This window comes from Vulpes lagopus, chromosome 16 (genome assembly GCF_018345385.1).
Source record: "Vulpes lagopus strain Blue_001 chromosome 16, ASM1834538v1, whole genome shotgun sequence".
Classification (NCBI taxonomy): Eukaryota; Metazoa; Chordata; class Mammalia; order Carnivora; family Canidae; genus Vulpes; species Vulpes lagopus.
This window is the reverse complement of record NC_054839.1, coordinates 50,270,968-50,290,363: the sequence shown is the minus strand read 5'-3', so window position 1 is coordinate 50,290,363 and position 19,396 is coordinate 50,270,968. Positions and strand designations below refer to the sequence as shown.

Below are 19,396 nucleotides of genomic sequence, written 5' to 3'. Positions count from 1 at the left end.
ACTCAAGGAATTCATGCTGTGATAGTTAGGATTTGATATATGGAAATTTCAAATGCAAAATAGTATGTGTGATTGGCATGAGCTTCCATCTTTTCCAAACCAAAGATGCCTTCTGAAGATGATGAAATACCAACGACAAATGATTATAATGTGGACACACAATCACATGCCTTATATAGATTCAGACTGGAGTCACTGGATATGCAGCATACACAAAATCTCCCATTAGCACATAGGGTGATGTTAATTAACCTCTTATACATAAAAATCATATTTATTTTCCTCAAGGCATTATTTATTTTCTATATCACAAACCTCTCTCAATTTCTTCCCCCAACTCTCCCTAAATGTGGAACTATTCAAACTAAACTAGTGCCCCTGTATTTAATGCATTTTTTTTTTACATTGCACATGGGTTGTTTTCATAAAGTGCTTTACCATAATTCAGAGGGGCGTGCTAGCAAAGGGCTTACTGCTGAGGCAACAGGGAATGGACAAGTGCAGTTTCAGTCCTTACTGAGATGTCAACTCCACTTGAAAAAACTCTTACCAAATTCTTAGGTTACCTCATTCCTTATAATTCTGAAGTTTTCTCATCCTTATGTTTTCCATTTCTTAGGAAACCAGAGGTTTGGTCCCCTGAATTCATTGACTTCACACATTCTATTGCAACAATATAACTAGGATTTCTTTCCCTCTTCTAGGACAAGAGAAATAATTTTCTTATGAACATTTCCAACCATTTAACATTCTACAAACATTTGCATGTAGCCTTCCAAATATTGAACTGGAGCATGACCAAATCCTAATATGTAGTTTGCAATTACATTAACCCCACAACAAGATTTACAACACTTGGACTGATCAATTTGTATATACCACTATGGATGGACTGATTTGGAAAATCATCTACATTTTACAACTACTCTTTCAGCACTCTTTTTCTTATATTTCCCTCTTCATTGTCAGAATCAAAGATGCACGATACCTTTAATGTACTCAACATTTTGCAACAAACTGTAATCTCTAATTTTTTTAATCGTAATTAAGCCGATAAGATTTCCTTTTCCTTTTTAAAAGCTAATCTAGACATTTTTGAAAGTCTGGATTTCTTGCAACAAGAAGTTCTAGGTTCATCTTTTTCCCCAGTTTTATTGAGGTATAATTGACAAATAAAAATAAACTGCATGTATTTATGAAGTACAACATAATATTTTGTTTGTTTTTTTAAATATGGAATCCTTCATAAGTTTGCATGTCATCCTTGATCAGGAGCCACATTATTCTCTGTATTATTGCAATTTTAGTATATGTGCTGCCAAAGCCCATGATATTTTGAGGTATGTATACATCTGAAATGATTACCATAGTAAAGCTAATTGACCTATCATCTCACATGGTTACTATTTATTTATTTACTTGCTCATCTATTTATTGTGAACATTTAAAATGTACTCTCTTAGCCCTGGGTCCACTTTTAATTCTGTCATGGAAAAACTATCACATACTTTACAAAGATGATATTTTATTAGTTTTTTTTTGTCTCTAGAGAAGAATCTTATTAGACTAAATTTACCACCCTAGGTATTCACATCGTTTTGTTCCACATGAGTACTGAGGTAAAGCAGTACAACCCCAGAGTTTGTCAGCTATGGATTGAAAAACATTACCCTTTTTTTTTTTTTCAAAAGCCTGACATTTATTTAGGGCTACTAATTTTTTTTTTAATTCACTTCACTCACTTGGGTGCGCCATCTGTATACAGTTTTATAAACCTTGTGTATATGGTGGCTACAAAATTTATAAACAGTTTATTAAGTAGAGAAAGATTCCAGTTTACCATGCAGGGGGACAAAAGCTCACCCTGGGAAATAGGTACATAGTTCCTCCAAAATTAAACATATGATCTAGTAGTTATATTTCTAGGCATATATTCAAAATAATTGAAAACATGTCTATACAAAAATATGTACAGGAATGTTAGTGGCAACATTATTTATAATAATTGAAAAGTACAAACAAACCAAATATCCATCAGTTGAAAAGGTTGAGTAAAATGTGGTATGTCTATATAATGCAATATTATTTAACCATAACAATATATTACTAATTTATCCTATAGCTTTGATGAAACTTGAAAATATTATTCTTACTGAAAGAAATCAGACAGGAAAGCCACATATTGCATGATTCCATGTATATGAAATGGCCAGTGTAAAAAATCCACAGAGACAAAGTGGATTAGTGGTTGTCAGGGTTTCTTTTTCATATGATGAAAGTGTTCTGAAATTAAATAGTGGTGATTGTTTCACAATTATGTGAATATACTAATATCCATTCAATTATAGGCTTAAAAGAGTGGGTTTGGGATCCCTGGATGGCGCAGCGGTTTGGCTCCTGTCTTTGGCCCAGGGCACGATCCTGGAGACCTGGGATCGAGTCCCACGTCGGGCTCCAGGTGCATGGAGCCTGCTTCTCCCTCTGCCTGTGTCTCTGCCTCTCTCTCTCTCTGTGTGACTATCATAAATAAATTAAAAAAAAAAAATTAAAAAAAGAGTGGGTTTTATGTGAATTGTATCATAATTTTTTTTCTGAAAATTGAGGACAAAAGGTGAATGTTTGCATACACTAAAGCATAATATACCTACTTCTGCTTCTGGCCAAGTTGGAACAACAAGGTATAGATTTATCTTTCCTCTTCAAACAACTAAGAACAAAGAAACTGACAAAATATATAAACCAGCAATTCTCAAGATGATTTTGGATATTAGGCAAAAAGTGCAGGGATCCCTGGGTGGCGCAGTGGTTTGGCGCCTGCCTTTGGCCCAGGGCGCGATCCTGGAGACCCGGGATCGAATCCCACGTCGGGCTCCCGGTGCATGGAGCCTGCTTCTCCCTCTGCCTGTGTCTCTGCCTCTTCTCTCTTTGTGTGTGTGACTATCGTAAGTTAAAAAAAAAAAAAAAGTGCAGTGCTTTCTGGGAGAAATAAAACAAACAAACTTCCTGTTGCCCAACTTACTAAGAGGAGAAATATTCCAGAAGCAACACACAGAGAGAACAAAAGCAAAGGCAAAGGCTAATTAGTGATCTTCCTGAGCTGAGCAGGTGGAGATGGGAGTCCAGAAAAGCCAAAGGCATCTCGGATTTGAGATTGTCTAAGTAAAGAAAACCTGTTGAATATAAAAAAATGAATAAACCAAACCCCTCAAAATAAAAACAAAATGAAGTAAAAACCCGGAATAAATAAGATAGATCAGGACATTAGCAGGATGCCAGTTCATTATTAAAATATCAACTGTATTTCTATGCACAAGCAATAAAATAAATTGAAATTAAAATGCAGGACCACCAAAATTATTAAATCCTAGGGATAAATGTAAAGATATGCAAGACTTGTATGCTCAAATCATCCCTGAGAGGCATTAAAGAAGACCTGAATAAGTGGAGAGTTATACTGTTTTTAGGGATTGGAAGGTTCAATATTGCTAAGATGACAATTCTCCCTAAATTGATCTATAAATTCTATGTGATCTCTATCAAAAACTCAGCAGGTTTTGCATTGTTAGAAATTGACAAGATGATTTTAAAATTCATGTATAAATGAAGTACCTAAAATAGTAAAAACAACTTTGAAAAAAGAAGAACAAATTTGAAAGACTTATATCACCTAGCATTAAGACTTATTATAAAGCTGCAATAATCATGCCTGTATCATATGCATGTTAAGATAGAGAAAGGATCGATGGATTAGAGAGCCCAGATAAAGCCCCACTTGTATATATTCAATTGATTTTCAGCAAAGATGCAAAGGCAATTCAGTGGAGAAACTAAGTTATTTTAACACATTTGCTAGAACAATTGGTTTTCTATGTGCATATAATGAACTAATCATGCCTTGCTTCATGTAAAAAAATTAATTCAAAATTGATCTTAAGCTTAAATATGTTTTGTAAAACTGTAAAATTTCTACAAGAAAACGGGAGAAATTGGGGATCCCTGGCTGGCTCAGCGGTTTGGTGCCTGCCTTCAGCCCAGGGCATGATCCTGGAGCCCCAGGATCCAGTCCCACATCGGGCTCCCTGCATGGAGCCTGCTTCTCCCTCTGCCTGTGTCTCTGCCTCTCTCTCTCTCTCTCTCTCTCTCTCTCTGTCTTTCATGAATAAATAAATAAAACCTTAAAAAAAAAGAAAAGAAAATGGGAGAAAAAATTTTTTGACTCTGTTAATGCAAAAAATTCTTAGATATACATATACCAAAAGCAAGATCCATAAAAGACAAAAATCCATTAGTTTTATCTCATCAAAATTAGCAAAGACTGCTAAGATAGAAAAATACAAGACAGAGAGGAAATATTTGCAAATTATATATCTGATAAACGATTCATACCTAGAAAATGTATAGTAGTCTTAAAACTCAATATTAAGAAAACAAACAATAAAAAATGAGCCAAAGTTCTTTAGATACTTGACCAAAGATGATATTTCACTTTTTATATGAAGACATAAAAAGGCTCAGCATGATTAATAATTAGAAAAATGCACACCAAAATCATACCCTATTAGATTCACTAAAAAATATACATTGACCATACTAAGTACTGGTGAAGATGTGGCACAAAATTTCTCATAAATTGCTAGTGGGAATGGGTGACCATATTGCCTCGCCATTCCATTTCTAGGTATTCATATAAGACAAATGAAACTTATATTCATATGAAGATACATATGCAAATATTTATAGCTGTTTTATTTGCAATATCGCCAAGCTGGAAACAATCCAAATATCAATGAGGAAGCAAAAGTGGTAAATACATTGTGATATATCCATACAATGGAATACTACTCAGAAAGAGAGAGCTATAAAAAGAATGTACTGCTGATAAATGTAACAACAAAAAAAACGAACCTCAAATTCATTATAATAAGTTAAAGAAGCTAGACAAAAAAGGTATATACTTTTATATTTTTTAAAAAACCATAATATGTGTATTAATCTATGGTGATTCAAATTAAATCAGTGGTTGGGTGAGAGGAGAGATACTGGGTCAAAAAGAAGGGATAGAGGAGTTACATTAGGATTAAAAGAAAATTTGGGGGTGTGAAGTGTGTGTTCACTATTTTGATTATGCTGATGTTTTATAAATGCATACATATGTCAAAATTTTGACATAATTATACACTTAAACGTGTGATGAATTGCATGTCAATTGTACTTCAATAAAGCTGCTAACAGATTTTTTAATCACACACAAACCACCAATTTTTGTACTGTATGTCAATTAGGAGATTGCCACAGAGATAAAACACATCCCAACCTTACAAAAATTATACTCCAAAGAACATACATAGTCTGATTTAACAATAAAAAATATTGTTCAAACAATTTTGGAACTGTCTGATATTGAAAATTCCCTAAGTAGCAATATCAAGCAGTCATAAATCTAAGTAATCTTTATTTAGAAAAATGCAGAGTATGTTGGCTCTTCTTACCTCAGAAACTAAAGAACACACAGTCTTGAGTCAAGCTTTTGGTTTTTTTTACTTTTATTTTCTCCAGGTTTATTGAAACATAAATGACCTAAAGAAATGTAGAAGTTTAAGATGTATAGCATAATGATTTGACTTATACTGTGAGGTTATTACCAAAATTGATTTAGTTAACATCTGCATATCATGTAGAAAGAACGAAAGAAAAAAAGAAAGAAAAAGAGAGAAAGAAACAAAAAGTTTCTTTTTCTTTGTGATGAGGACTCTTCGGTTTTACTCTTGACAACTTTCAACCATACAGTACAGCAGCGTTAACTATAGTCATCATGTTGTACATTACATCCTTAGTGGTTATTTTTCTTACAACTAGAAGTTTGTACATTTTGATCATCTTCATCTAAATTGCCATCCCCTCACCCCTTGCTTCTAGTAACCACAAACCTGATCATTACTTCTGTGAGGGTTTTGTTGTTTTTCGGATTCCATATACAACTGAAATCATACAGTATTTATGTCTTACGTCTTATGTCACTTAGCCTAACGGCCTCAAAACCTGTCTATGTTATCACAAATGGTGAGATTTCCTTCTTTTTCATAGCTGTATATTTTTGTCTATGCATGTATGTATAGACAACTTCGTTTTCGATTTATCTGTTGATATATATTTGTTTTTTTTCCCCCATGTCTAGCCAAACTTTTAATTTTTTTAATTTATATATTTTTAAAGATTTTTAAAATTTATTTATTTTTAAAGATTTTATTTATTTATTCATGAGAGACAGAGAGAGAGAGAGAGAGAGAGAGAGAGGCGCAGACACAGGCAGAGGGAGAAGTAGGCTCCATGCAGGGAACCTGATGTGAGACCCAATCTGGAGTCTCCAGGATCAGGCCCTGGGCTGAAGACGGTGCTAAACTGCTGAGCCATCTGGGCTACCAAAGCCAAACTTTTTAAATGGCAATAAAGAGTGGGAATTTTATCTCCAAAAACTCAGGCCTTGACAAATAGCTTCAATAACTATATTTGGGGCTATCCAAATATTGATTTAACCTTATTGTATAATGGTGGTTGTCTTAAAAAAAAAATCATGCTGGAACATATCAAGGAATGCCATGACTAATATAATAATTGAACATAGTGTTTTATTTTAATACTACAGAAAATTAGGCTTCCATGATAAAGAATTGAAGCTATCTTGGTGACTTTCATAGATGGAGAGGTATTTATAAGGTATTATTAAATAATGAAATGTAGAAAATTATATATATATATGTACATGCACATATGTTTAAAATATTTGGGTATGATTCTGTGAGCACAGAAAAAAATATGGGGGTATGCTTACTAAGTGTTCAACATCAGTCTCCGATGGTACGAGCGTTAGAAGGAAGGGGCAGTCCCGGTGGCCCAGCGGTTTAGCTTCGCCTTCAGCCTGGGGTGTGATCCTGGAGACCCGAGATTGAGTCCTAGGTCGGGTTCCCTGCATGGAGCCTGCTTCTCCCTCTGCCTGTGTCTCTGCCTCTCCCTCTCCCTTTCTCTCTGTCATGAATAAATAAATAAAATCTTAAAAAAAAAAAAAGAAGAAGAAGAAGAAGAAGGAAGAGGCACTAGAAAAAAAGAAGCAGCCTAAAAAAAAAAAAAATAGGTGGTGTGATTAGATCACATTAATATATTTGTGTAATTTATAATATATTGCAACAATTGGTTTACTGTTTTAGCACTCTCTTAACCCAAAAGATTTAATTCTATTGCATTCCATTATATATATATATATAATATGTATTTAAATTAAACAATGCACAAATGCTAATACTCAACTCTTTAGGAATTCAAAAAGGGCTATTCCATATCATTAAAACTAAAATATGGTAAGTCATACAGGTTTTTGTTCCTTTTTTTTTTTTACAGATTTCCTTAATTACCTTAAGTTTTGCAAAAAATTGATCTAGATACCCTACATATACAATTCTTAGAGAAAAAATATTATCTATTTTAAAATTAAATATTATGGAGTAGTTTCTGACAACCTGGAAAACTATTGTCTAAACAAACTCTCCAGGTATAGGATTCATAAAATTATGGAAAAAATATAAAATAAAAACTAAATATATAGTCGATTTGGGGAGAAATTAAAGAAAATTGTTAAGGGAAAAAAAAATGAAGCAAGAATCCAGAAACAAAGCAAGCACTGGAGCACTGGTGTCCTTAGAGGCCTCTGGGGATATCTGCTGTCTTAGATCCTTCATTTGAATGGATGAATTTAGCAGGATACAAAGCCTGAGTAACAAGCAGGATGGAGATTTGGTCTGGTACTTTCTCTATAAAGTCAAAAGAATGCAATGTCCTTGAGAGGGAGAGAGGGCTACTTGGCTTTCTCAAGCTGTGTTCTGGATAGAACAAAGGAGGAAAAACATCTCAGAAATTTCTAACCATAAATGATCATCTGAAGTTGGAAAAATTTCACTCCATGTTCACTCCACATACCCCTAAAAGAAAAATGAAAGTGATTCAGATTGATCATATCCTTGAATATCTAAAAGATTTAAAATACTGATCCTCTTTGGTGGAATACACTTTAGAATCCTTATTCTATGAGCTAAAACCCACAGAATGAATAAGAGAATCAGATTCTCAAAACCCACATATTAGTAAATATTAAGTAGAAGGTATAATCTAATACATTAATAGGCTTAAAATTATAAACAATGATATTAAAACCATAAGAAGGTAATCAGAGGAAAAAGGACCACCCAAAATGGAAAAAATATAACTTTTAGATATAAAAACAGAGTGATGAAAGACATGGATACTCAGATATCACAATGAATTCCAATCATAGCCTATTATATCATTCCAGAGCAATAATTTTAAAGAGAAATTCTTAGAAGTCGTCAACACATAAAGACATTACTACCAAGGAATTATGCTAGCAGACGAATTTACAAAAAAAAAAAAAAAAGTCAAAAAGCCATGGACAATAGAATAATATCTTCAAAATACTGTGATAAAATAACCACCAAGCCAAAATATATGCTAAGTAAATTCTAAGAATGAGGATGAAAAAAAAACATAGTTTTTTCAAAAGGTAAAAAATCTTAGAATGTTCTACAGTTAAACATTACTAACACTATTTCTGAAAAACTGTGAAAAAAAGAATGATAGTAACTACACACACACACACACACACACAAAAAAAAAAAACACTGAGAAACATAACGGTAAAATTTAATCTAAATGTGAGCAGGGGCACCTGTGTGGCTCCATTGGTTAAGTGTCTGTCTTTGGCTCAGGTCATGATCTCATAGTCTTGGGATTAAGCTTCATGTTAGTGTCTCTGCTCACCCTCTGTGCTCTCTCTCTTTCTTTCAAATAGATAAATTAAATAAATAAATAAAAATTTTAAATATTTATATATATACATATATACATTATATGTATATAATCAGTAGTAACATCAGTGAATATGGCAATTCCTTCCAGAGTCAAAGCTTTTCAGGCTTGATAGAAAATAACCCAACTTTTAAAATATTTATAGGTAAATACATTTAACACAATTACACAAAAAATTTGAAAGAAAATTATTGAAAAAATATTTTAGTCAAATATAAGCATAATCAAATGGTATAGCAATTTCGAGAGAAGAAATAAATGCTAAGGCATAAATTAAAACAGAAAAAGATTGCTCACATATTAATTATAGGTTTCATTCACCAATATGATATAGTAAGTCAAATTTGTAATAAATGGACTATGTATATATATGTATATATCTTACATCCGAGAATAAATCCTAATGTGAAATACAGCATATTTAGAAGTGAACAAGAAAAACTTATCAAATATGCTCCATTTTTAACAGAAAAATTAATGTAAACGAATTAAGCACTCAAATTAAGAAATGAAAAAGAAAAGAGCAGAAATAAAAGAAAGAAGAATATGAGTAACAATATATATGAATAAAGGTTAATAATATAGAACACAAAGATGTAATAGAATTAACAACTCAAAATTGCTTTCATGAAAATATTTATAAAATTGACAAAACACAGGACAGATACATCCAATGGAAAAGTACAAAGATGGAAATTAACAATAGTAAGATTAACAGGGATAGAATTATAGGTGGAGCAGAAAGTGAAATGTTAGTTGAAAGTATATGGGCCATATTTTGGGAGAGAAAAAAGGAGAAAGGAAAACCGAAAGCTGAAAAACCTGGGTGAAACAGAACAAATATAAGAACAACTCATATTTACAATATTGATTCAAGAAGAAATAGAAACCATGAAATATTTGAAATCCATTAAGGTAAATGAATCACTAGTTTATAATTTGACACAGAATAAATTATGGTCTAGATTTAATTTTGGGGTCACTTCCAATGCACCTTTAAAGGCACACATAGTTCTAAACAACAATCAAAACATAGAGGGAAAAAAAGAATCGATCTTTCTAATATAATTTGGAAAATTCTTAAAATAATGTAAACTAACAATACAAAACAAAACAAAAAATATGACACGTTTGGGATTATTCCAAGTATACAATATAGGTTTTAAAATAAATATAATAAAAAAATCTATGAATGCAGTTTAACATAAGCTTACTTTAAAAAGTAAAAAAAGAAGATGAATGAGCTCATTAGATGCAGAAAATCATTTAATAAAATTCAGTATTATTTTATTATTAAAAATACCTCTTAGCAAGTTATAAATAGGATTATTTATAGGGTACACATCCACCAAAGATCTACAAGTAACACATTTATTTTTTTAAAATTTTTTTTTAATTATTATTATTTATTTATGATAGTCATACAGAGAGAGAGAGAGAGAGAGGCAGAGACATAGGCAGAGGGAGAAGCAGGCTCCGTGCACCGGGAGCCCGACGTGGGATTCGATCCCGGGTCTCCAGGATCTCGCCCTGGGTCAAAGGCAGGCGCCAAACCGCTGCGCCACCCAGGGATCCCGCAAGTAACACATTTAATTATAAAATGCTAAAAATACTTGCTTTAAAGTCCAGAAGATGGGGATCCCTGGGTGGCGCAGCGGTTTGGCGCCTGCCTTTGGCCCAGGGCGCGATCCTGGAGACCCGGGATCGAATCCCACGTCGGGCTCCCGGTGCATGGAGCCTGCTTCTCCCTCTGCCTGTGTCTCTGCCCCTCTCTCTCTCTCTGTGTGACTATCATAAATAAATAAAAATTAAAAAAAAAGAATCGCTGAAAACTTAAAAAAATAAAATATAATAAAATAAAGTCCAGAAGATGCCGCATGCCTGTCCTCATCATCTCTGCTCTCCCTTACTTCAAACCCCTTGGACAATGTTGTAAGGTCCTTACATAACTTGTAGTTAGGAGAGGCTAAGGAGAAAATGCACTCTCTGAAGGCAGCTAATGCCTAAGAACAATGAGCAAGGTGGAAGTCAGCTTTGATTTTTAAGTTATTCTTTTCCAAACTTGCTAGTTAGAGATATCAGATTATTTCCTCTTTGGCCACATAAGAAAAAGGGTGAAGAGACTCTCCTGAAATCAGTTTAGGGATAAATTCTTCCTAATGGAAACTGAAAGTGAGGGGAAAACGTACCTCAATTTGAAAAAAACATATGAAAAAACTAGAAATTAGACTCCTGGTCACATTCTTTTTTTTTTTTTTTTTTTTTTTTTTTTGGTGTCTAGACTCTTTTTTTTTTTTTAATTAATTTTTATTGGTGTTCAATTTACCAACATACAGAAAAACACCCAGTGCTCATCCCATCAAGTGTCCACCTCAGTGCCCGTCACCCCTTCCCCTCCAACACCCGCCCTCCTCCCCTTCCACCACCCCTAGTTCGTTTCCCCTAGTTAGGAGTCTTTATGTTCTGTCTCCCTTCCTGATATTTCCCAACATTTCTTCTCCCTTCCTTTATATTCCCTTTCACCATTTTTCATATTCCCCAAATGAATGAGAACATACACTGTTTGTCCCTCTCCGATTGACTTATTTCACTCAGCATAATACCCTCCAGTTCCATCCACGTTGAAGCAAATGGTGGGTATTTGTCGTTTCTAATTGCTGAGTAATATTCCATTGTATACATAAACCACATCTTCTTTATCCATTCATCTTTCGATGGACACCGAGGCTCCTTCCACAGTTTGGCTATTGTGGCCATTGCTGATAGAAACATCGGGGTGCAGGTGTCCCGACGTTTCATTGCATCTGAATCTTTGGGGTAAATCCCCAACAGTGCAATTGCTGGGTCGTAGGGCAGGTCTATTTTTAACTCTTTGAGGAACCTCCACACAGTTTTCCAGAGTGGCTGCACCAGTTCACATTCCCACCAACAGTGTAAGAGGGTTCCCTTTTCTCCGCATCCTCTCCAACATTTGTGGTTTCCTGCCTTGTTAATTTTCCCCATTCTCACTGGTGTGAGGTGGTATCTCATTGTGGTTTTGATTTGTATTTCCCTGATGGCAAGTGATGCAGAGCATTTTCTCATGTGCATGTTGGCCATGTCTATGTCTTCCTCTGTGAGATTTCTCTTCATGTCTTTTGCCCATTTCATGATTGGATTGTTTGTTTTTTTGGTGTTGAGTGTAGTAAGTTCTTTATAGATTTTGGAAACTAGCCCTTTATCTGATATGTCATTTGCAAATATCTTCTCCCATTCTGTAGGTTGTCTTTTAGTTTTGTTGACTGTATCCTTTGCTGTGCAAAAGCTTCTTATCTTGATGAAGTCCCAATAGTTCATTTTTGCTTTTGTTTCTTTTGCCTTTGTGGATGTATCTTGCAAGAAGTTACTGTGGCCAAGTTCAAAAAGGGTGTTGCCTGTGTTCTCCTCTAGGATTTTGATGGAATCTTGTCTCACATTTAGATCTTTCATCCATTTTGAGTTTATCTTTGTGTATGGTGAAAGAGAGTGGTCCAGTTTCATTCTTCTGCATGTGGATGTCCAATTTTCCCAGCACCATTTATTGAAGAGACTGTCTTTCTTCCAATGGATAGTCTTTCCTCCTTTATCGAATATTAGATGACCGTACATTTCAGGGTCCACTTCTGGGTTCTCTATTCTGTTCCATTGATCTGTGTGTCTGTTTTTGTGCCAGTACCACACTGTCTTGTTGTCCTGGTCACATTCTTGACCTGATTACCTTTTCTTAAATTAATCTGGAACAAGATTAATTCAAGAAGCATTGTTCAGGGCAGCCCAGGTGTCTCAGCAGTTTAGCCTTCAGCCCAGAGCCTGATCCTGGAGACCCAGGATTGAGTCTCACATTGGGCTCCCTGCATGGAGCCTGCTCCTCTCTCTGCCTGTGTCTCTGCCTCCCTCTGTGTGTCTCTCATGTATAAATAAATAAAACCTTAAAAAAAAAAAAAAGAAGCATTGTTCAGTAAGTCAGGAAATTACATTTTTATAATTATTTATCAAAGCATGCTAAAATGTACCAGCATTATGATTTTTGGATAGTACTCACGGTTCAACAGAAGACATACTGATAGCCACTTGATTCACAAGAGAATATAAACCCAAATGGAAATATAATATATATGTTATATAATGATAAATGGAACGTAAAATTATACCAGGATAGTTATTACTGTAATTCTTGCCCATATTCATAGGACCTCAGACATTTTTATGGCATCTTTGCAGGACTGAGCATGTCTTTTCTTTCTTTCCTTTCTTTCTTTCTTTCTTTCTTTCTTTCTTTCTTTCTTTCTTTCTTCTTTCTTTCTTTCTTTCTTTTCTTTCTTCTTTCTTTCTTTCCTTTTTTTTCTTAACACAAGCTAAAATGTGTAGATCTGTGGCCTGTTAGATCTTGATATTAGGATCCAAATCTCTGTTTCCATGGGGACTAGATACTACCCAAGATTCACATAGTAGCCAATGTTTTGGAGCTATTCATTTCAGAAATAAGGTTAATGGAGTCTAGCAATTTTATATTTAGCATCCTATGTATTTGTGAGACAAAGAAAGACATGAAATATGGCATAGACATTTATTACCATGTATGCATCCAGATTCTACAAATAATCAACCCTCAGTGCTCTTAATTTCATTTGATAATTTATAATTAGATCACCTCATATATTAATTAATCAATATATCTTTAATTCTATGGACAGAAATATTAACTGAGATTTCAGCTTCCTAGTCTGGTTAAAGGGATGATTTAGTGGGTAATTTGAAAAGATGGGCTAGTTAGTTGAGCCAGGCCATATGCAAAAGAAAAAAAAATGTTTGAGTCTCCATTTATATTTAGCTGTATTCTAGATGCTGCTCAGGCAGGGCCTCCATGTTACATAATTCCACAGGGACTAATTCCTATGATATATACATGCCATGGACTTATGCAACATGGCAGCCTCAGTGAAGTTTTAATAATTTGTGCATTTTTAAAATTTTACTTTAATTCCAATATACTTAACATACGGTGTTATATTAGTTCCTGGTATGTTAATTCTAATATACTTAACATACAGTGTTATATTAGTTCCTGGTATACAAGATAGTGATTTAAAAATTCCATTTATCACCCAGTGCTCATGGTGGCAAGTGCACTCCTTAATCCTCATCACCTATTTCACCCATCGCCCCACCCTAGTTTATGCATTTTTGAAGGTAGAATTACTAATAAGTGAGAGTAAATCTCAGCAAAATCTGGGGCCAGGAACCAATGTCATATGAAATATAGGAGTTAAAGGGCCTGGGTAAGGACTGAAAATAAGTTGCAGACTGCCAGTAGAGCTTTTTGACAGAGAGTTCAAAGGAACAGGGAGATTGGTCTACTTGATGACATCATTGATTATTGGAAGAACAATAGATAAAAGGATACCAACATGTGAGTCACTCTGACTTGGAGCATGTAGGTTCATGCATCATATGCTTTCGGGAAATAAAGGTACAACAAAGGGAGCTGATGAACTTGATTTTATAGTGAACTGTGGATGTGATAATTGTATGTGTTCTGCATATAAATACAGTTGGACCTATTTCACCCATAAGCTAACGTAATGATATTTTTAAAAATATCGTATACAGAAATACTAGTCTTCGGAAAAGAAGACTGTTTACAATTATTTAAAGATATTGCTGTTAAATAAGAGTCTCTAAATAAAGATGGAGCTCAAGATGAGAATTATATGATCATTAAAGAAATTCCATCTAGCTATTATATTAAAAGATCAGAGTGAGAAGAAATGATATGATGGACTAAATCAGCTTTGAAATCAGGAAATGAATGCTTCAAATGCTTAGAGTATGTGTGGAGATGGGAAGGGCAGGAGGAAAATTTCAATGGCAGTGTGTCTGAAGCCAGTATCAAATTGTTGAAGACCCAAAGGTGCATAAGAACCGAGAGGAACCTTTTTCTCAGAGAAGGCTGGAGGATTGGCTTTTTCCAGAATGAAGTGCAGGGCTGCTTAGAGACATAGGATGTGGCCCAAAGGCATATTTCTAGCAATAGACCAGTAAGCAATTCCTGCTATAAATGATCATCATAGAAATTGAAGTAATATCTTGATATATTTTGTTCTGGGTGTCAAAATAATTTTCTTAAGACTAATCAGAAAATAATAGCATCTTGTATGTATTTTAAGCTATAATTTACAAAATAATTTTTCAGTTATTTGTGGTTTATTTGGAAATATTTTTTTTTTTTTATTAGCAAGCCATCCCGAGATACCAGGTACAGTGGCAGGTATAAAAAATGTGAACATCAAATTATTTTGAAAGCCAGATTTACTAGTTGAAAATTAAAAGGGGGAGGGATCCAGAGGTTTGGGGTAAATTCTTTGTGCTAAAGCCTTTTCTGAGACAGCTAATTCATTCCAAGGATCAAATTTTAAAAAGATTTTCTCTCCCCAGTTACTAAAGGGAAGGTAAAAGGCAGCATCCTGTAGAATTGAATTGCAGTTAGCAGAAGTTGTGCTAAAACAAAAATAAGGAAAAAGAGCCTAATCATTATGATTAAGAGATTGCTTCAGGTCTAAGGGCTACGCCTGTAACCTGTCCTCTTGGACTCTTCCTTGCCTTGCCTACTACACAGGCTGTTCAAAACCTGAAACGGACTTAATCTGCCTTCTTTGTTTTGTTTTGTTTATCTGCTTTCTTTGAATTGCAATATCATCTTGGTCCTGGTGGAAAAGGCAGGAAACTGGAAGATAATGGAGCATAAGAGTCATTGTGGAAAACTGAGAATTTAAATATACAAACTCCTTAGAGAAATCTCCTAAGTAAAAGTCTGAACAATTCCTTGGTTGTAGTTAAGAATTTACAAAAGTTTGTTTGCTAGAACGGGGGGGGGGGGGGGGGGGGGGGGGATAAGCCCAATGATAAATAGGTGACAAGATGGGACAGTTTCTAGGGCCCCTTCCCAAGATCCTTGCTACCTGGTCTTCGTGGCCGTATTTACTCCCCTCCCATTAAGTGAGGGAGAACCTGGGACATGCTTCTAACTAAGTGAATACACTTAAGATGATGGAAGGTCACTCCTGTGATCATACTATTTTATATAAGACCGTGTCTTTCTAGCCCACTTGTCTGGAGACTCTCCCTGCTGCCTTAATGACGTTTGTGTTCAGTCTGGGGAATTCTACACGGCAAGGAACTGTAGGTGGTCTTAGAAATTCTGGACAGCCTCTGGGAGCTGAGGACGCTCTTCAGCTTCCCGCCAGCAAAAAAATAATGCCATCCAGTCCTGCAGCTACAAGGCAATGAATTTTGCCCAACAACCAGAAGATGCTTTTAAACAGATCTTTTCCTAGTGGAGCCTGCAGAGGAGAACCTAGCCTTGAATCACTTTGACTACAGCCTGTGAGACCCTAAGGACAGGAATCAGCTAAGCAATTCTCAGACTCCTGATGCACATCCACTGAGTGTTAATACATGCACGTTGTTTTTAAATTGCTAAATTTGTGGTAGGCTGTTACAAAGCAATTGGTAACACAGCATCTCTAAAAGCAACTATTCAGAAAAGCCCAATAATATAAAAAGTAACTGCTCAGAAATGTCCAACAGTAGTTAGGAAGATTGCTTTTACCTCCCATGGTAATTTATTTATAATTTACTGTCAAGTAGAATTGTTTCCACTTGGGGAGAATGACTATTTTGAGTACTTCTAAAGATTTACAGTATTAATAATAATACAGGTGAGGACTAGCTCTTCTGCGGTGACCAAGGAGAGAATACGCCTTGCCTTTTTCACTTTGAATTTTATAGAAGATGGTACAAACTGATTTCTGAGCCATTCACTGTGGCAGTGGTGAGAGACATGGAAACTTTTATTTTCCTTTCTGTCTGTGAAGGCTCACCTCCAGAAACTCATTTGAGTGGTTGTCAGCTTGGTTAATCTATCCTGTCCACAGCCCATTTCTGAGAAGACATTATCTCACTGAGAAGAGATTTCCAAGTTCTTTCTGGATAAAATCTCCAAGTTTGGAGTTAATAGTTGCCATTTGCTATGGCAGAGAAACGTCTGACATAGACAGACACACTGTCTCCTTAAACTGCATTTTATTGAGCTTTATAGGAAATGCTTTATGTTTAGCTCTTAAATAATTCTACGTAACTTATAATGGAAAGTTTTCCAAACTCTTAATTATTTTATCAATTCCCTAAAAAAAAATGGATCAAATACCATTAGAAATGTAATGATTTGTCATAAATTACCTTGCCTACCTACCTCAACCTTCTCAGTTTCTTCCACTGCAGAGTATTGTTTTTAAAATGGACTGTGCTTTGTATGCTTTATTCACAATAGCAATTCCAGGTGCATATGAAGATAAAGGTGACTAATTAGGTTGCTGCTTATTCTCAAGGAAGTAATTAGGCATCATTAGGGTATTATTTTTTAAATTAGGGCTTGCTTTCATGTGGAATTTATATAGTGCTCTGTCTTTGTAGAAACAGTCTTGAAACTCATTCATTTGTTCAAAAAAGAAAAATTAAATGTCATTATTAAGATCTACCTTTCTGAAAACATAGCCAACAGCAATTTGGTCGAAAATTTGTCAGCCTTGCACAAAAGGCAGTTTGAACATTAGCTATCAGTCTTGCAAGGTGATTGCTATCTGCGGATAGAGATGTGAATTTAAAAAGCCACAACATCATCATCCTTATAATCCGTATCAACAACCAGTTCCTATTACTTGAAAGTTGCTGGAGATATCAAAGGTACTAAGGTGCACATCCTAACCTCCGGGAACACACCTAGGTCTTCTTTGTTGGGTGGTTTCAGACAACAACTTGAAGACTTTGGTTTATGAGGGATGTCTGACCACCTGACCCTGGTGCTTATTTACAGATACGGAAACATCCCTAAGAGGAACTTAAATATGTGGCCCTATAGGGTTATGTAGTAGCACTGGCATCGAGTAGATCCTTAAATCCTGTTGCAAAACATCACACCCTGACTTAACAAAGTGCCTCGTACTTCAACATTGACCCCTGAAGTCTCTCAACCTTCCTGAAGTCCTAATAAAATTCATATTTGAGACAATTTCTTTTTTTTTTTCATTTTACCAGTTTCTCCCTTTAAATATGTGATCTTGGGTAAGATACCATTCTTAATATCTTGATCTTTTCAACTGTACAATGGGACATCACATTCCTCAACTCAGATATCTTGGTGAAGATTAAATTAATTTATCCACATGTAGCACTCATCAGTGCCTGCCTAGCAAGTAATAAGTCCCCAAGAAATGTAAGCTATTGTTATTTTAGTGTTGTTATTGCTATTATTATCATTAGTGGGATGTGTCCTAGACATTTGGATGTGCTGAGGATATTAAATGAGTAGACACATTATTCATGATCTAAACATGTACGCAAGAATTAAAAATTCAAAAAAAGTTATTTCATATTGTTCCCTCACTCATACGTTCCCACTTGTTCATAAATTCCCTTTCTTACCTTAATTCCAGCTAATAGTATTACTTCCTATTACACCAAGAAATAAGACATTATTAGGAGGGAACATCCACTGATGTTATCTATCCTACCTACCAGCCTACTGTATCTACAGAGACATTTTGCTTTTTCTCTTTTACTGTTTTTGTTTGTTTGCTTGCTTTCCCTTTTTCCTTTTTTTTTTTTTGTTTAAACAAATGTGCACCACGATGGTTCAACAAATAAGGCAAATTCCATGAATATGAAAACTGCAATTTGCAATACATCACATCTAGAACCCAGGGGAGGTGAACAGACAGAGGTGGCAGTCATTCTAATTAAACAGTCAGATGACATCATGACAAGTTGGTTTGTAACATCAAAACTGTCCACTTACGTTTCCTTTTTCTTAATGATCAGAGGTCTCACGTTGTCTCCAGTCTCTTCATTGTGTTTTGTGCGAGATCCATCACATAATGGGAACTTTTTGGACCTCCAACGACAGTACACAGCTTTATCTCCCAAATCCTCCATGTCATAAGCATGTACTATCTTGGGGTTGTCTTTCTGGTTGTGAAGGTTTACCATAGATTTGTTGCAATGATCTTTAACATAAAACCTTTTGTAAGCTAGATCACCAATCACAGGTGTCTCAGCAGCAAAGTAACTGCTACGATCCATTCAACTGGTACCCTGGAAGTCAGACTCATGGCGCCGTCGCTTGCAAGGTGTGTGTGCACAGGACACTAAGCACCTCTCTTTTACTGTTGATGGAATTCCCAAGATTCTATATAAAGGCAATATCCTCACTATGGTACAAGATTCTAGGTTCTCACACCCATCCCTCAGTTCTTTCCTATTCACCACTTCATTCACATCATCAATTCTCTCTTAAAAGAACTGTCAAAAAAAAAAAAAAAAAAAGAACTGTCACCATCAGGATGAAGCTTCCCTCTTTTATATATGTCACCCTTCCTAAAAAGAATACCTGATCCACCTTCACTGAGGAGCCACCACATATTTCTTTGTTCTTTTTGGCATCGAAATT

The 19,396-nt window shown here is 35.1% G+C and overlaps 2 pseudogenes; both read right to left on the bottom strand.

Annotated features, from left to right (window-relative positions):
* Positions 1-1,227: 1,227 nt before the first annotated feature.
* LOC121477225 lies at positions 1,228-1,327 on the bottom strand (annotated as a pseudogene).
* Positions 1,328-18,741: 17,414 nt separating this feature from the next.
* Positions 18,742-19,058, bottom strand: LOC121476845 (annotated as a pseudogene).
* Positions 19,059-19,396: the final 338 nt, after the last annotated feature.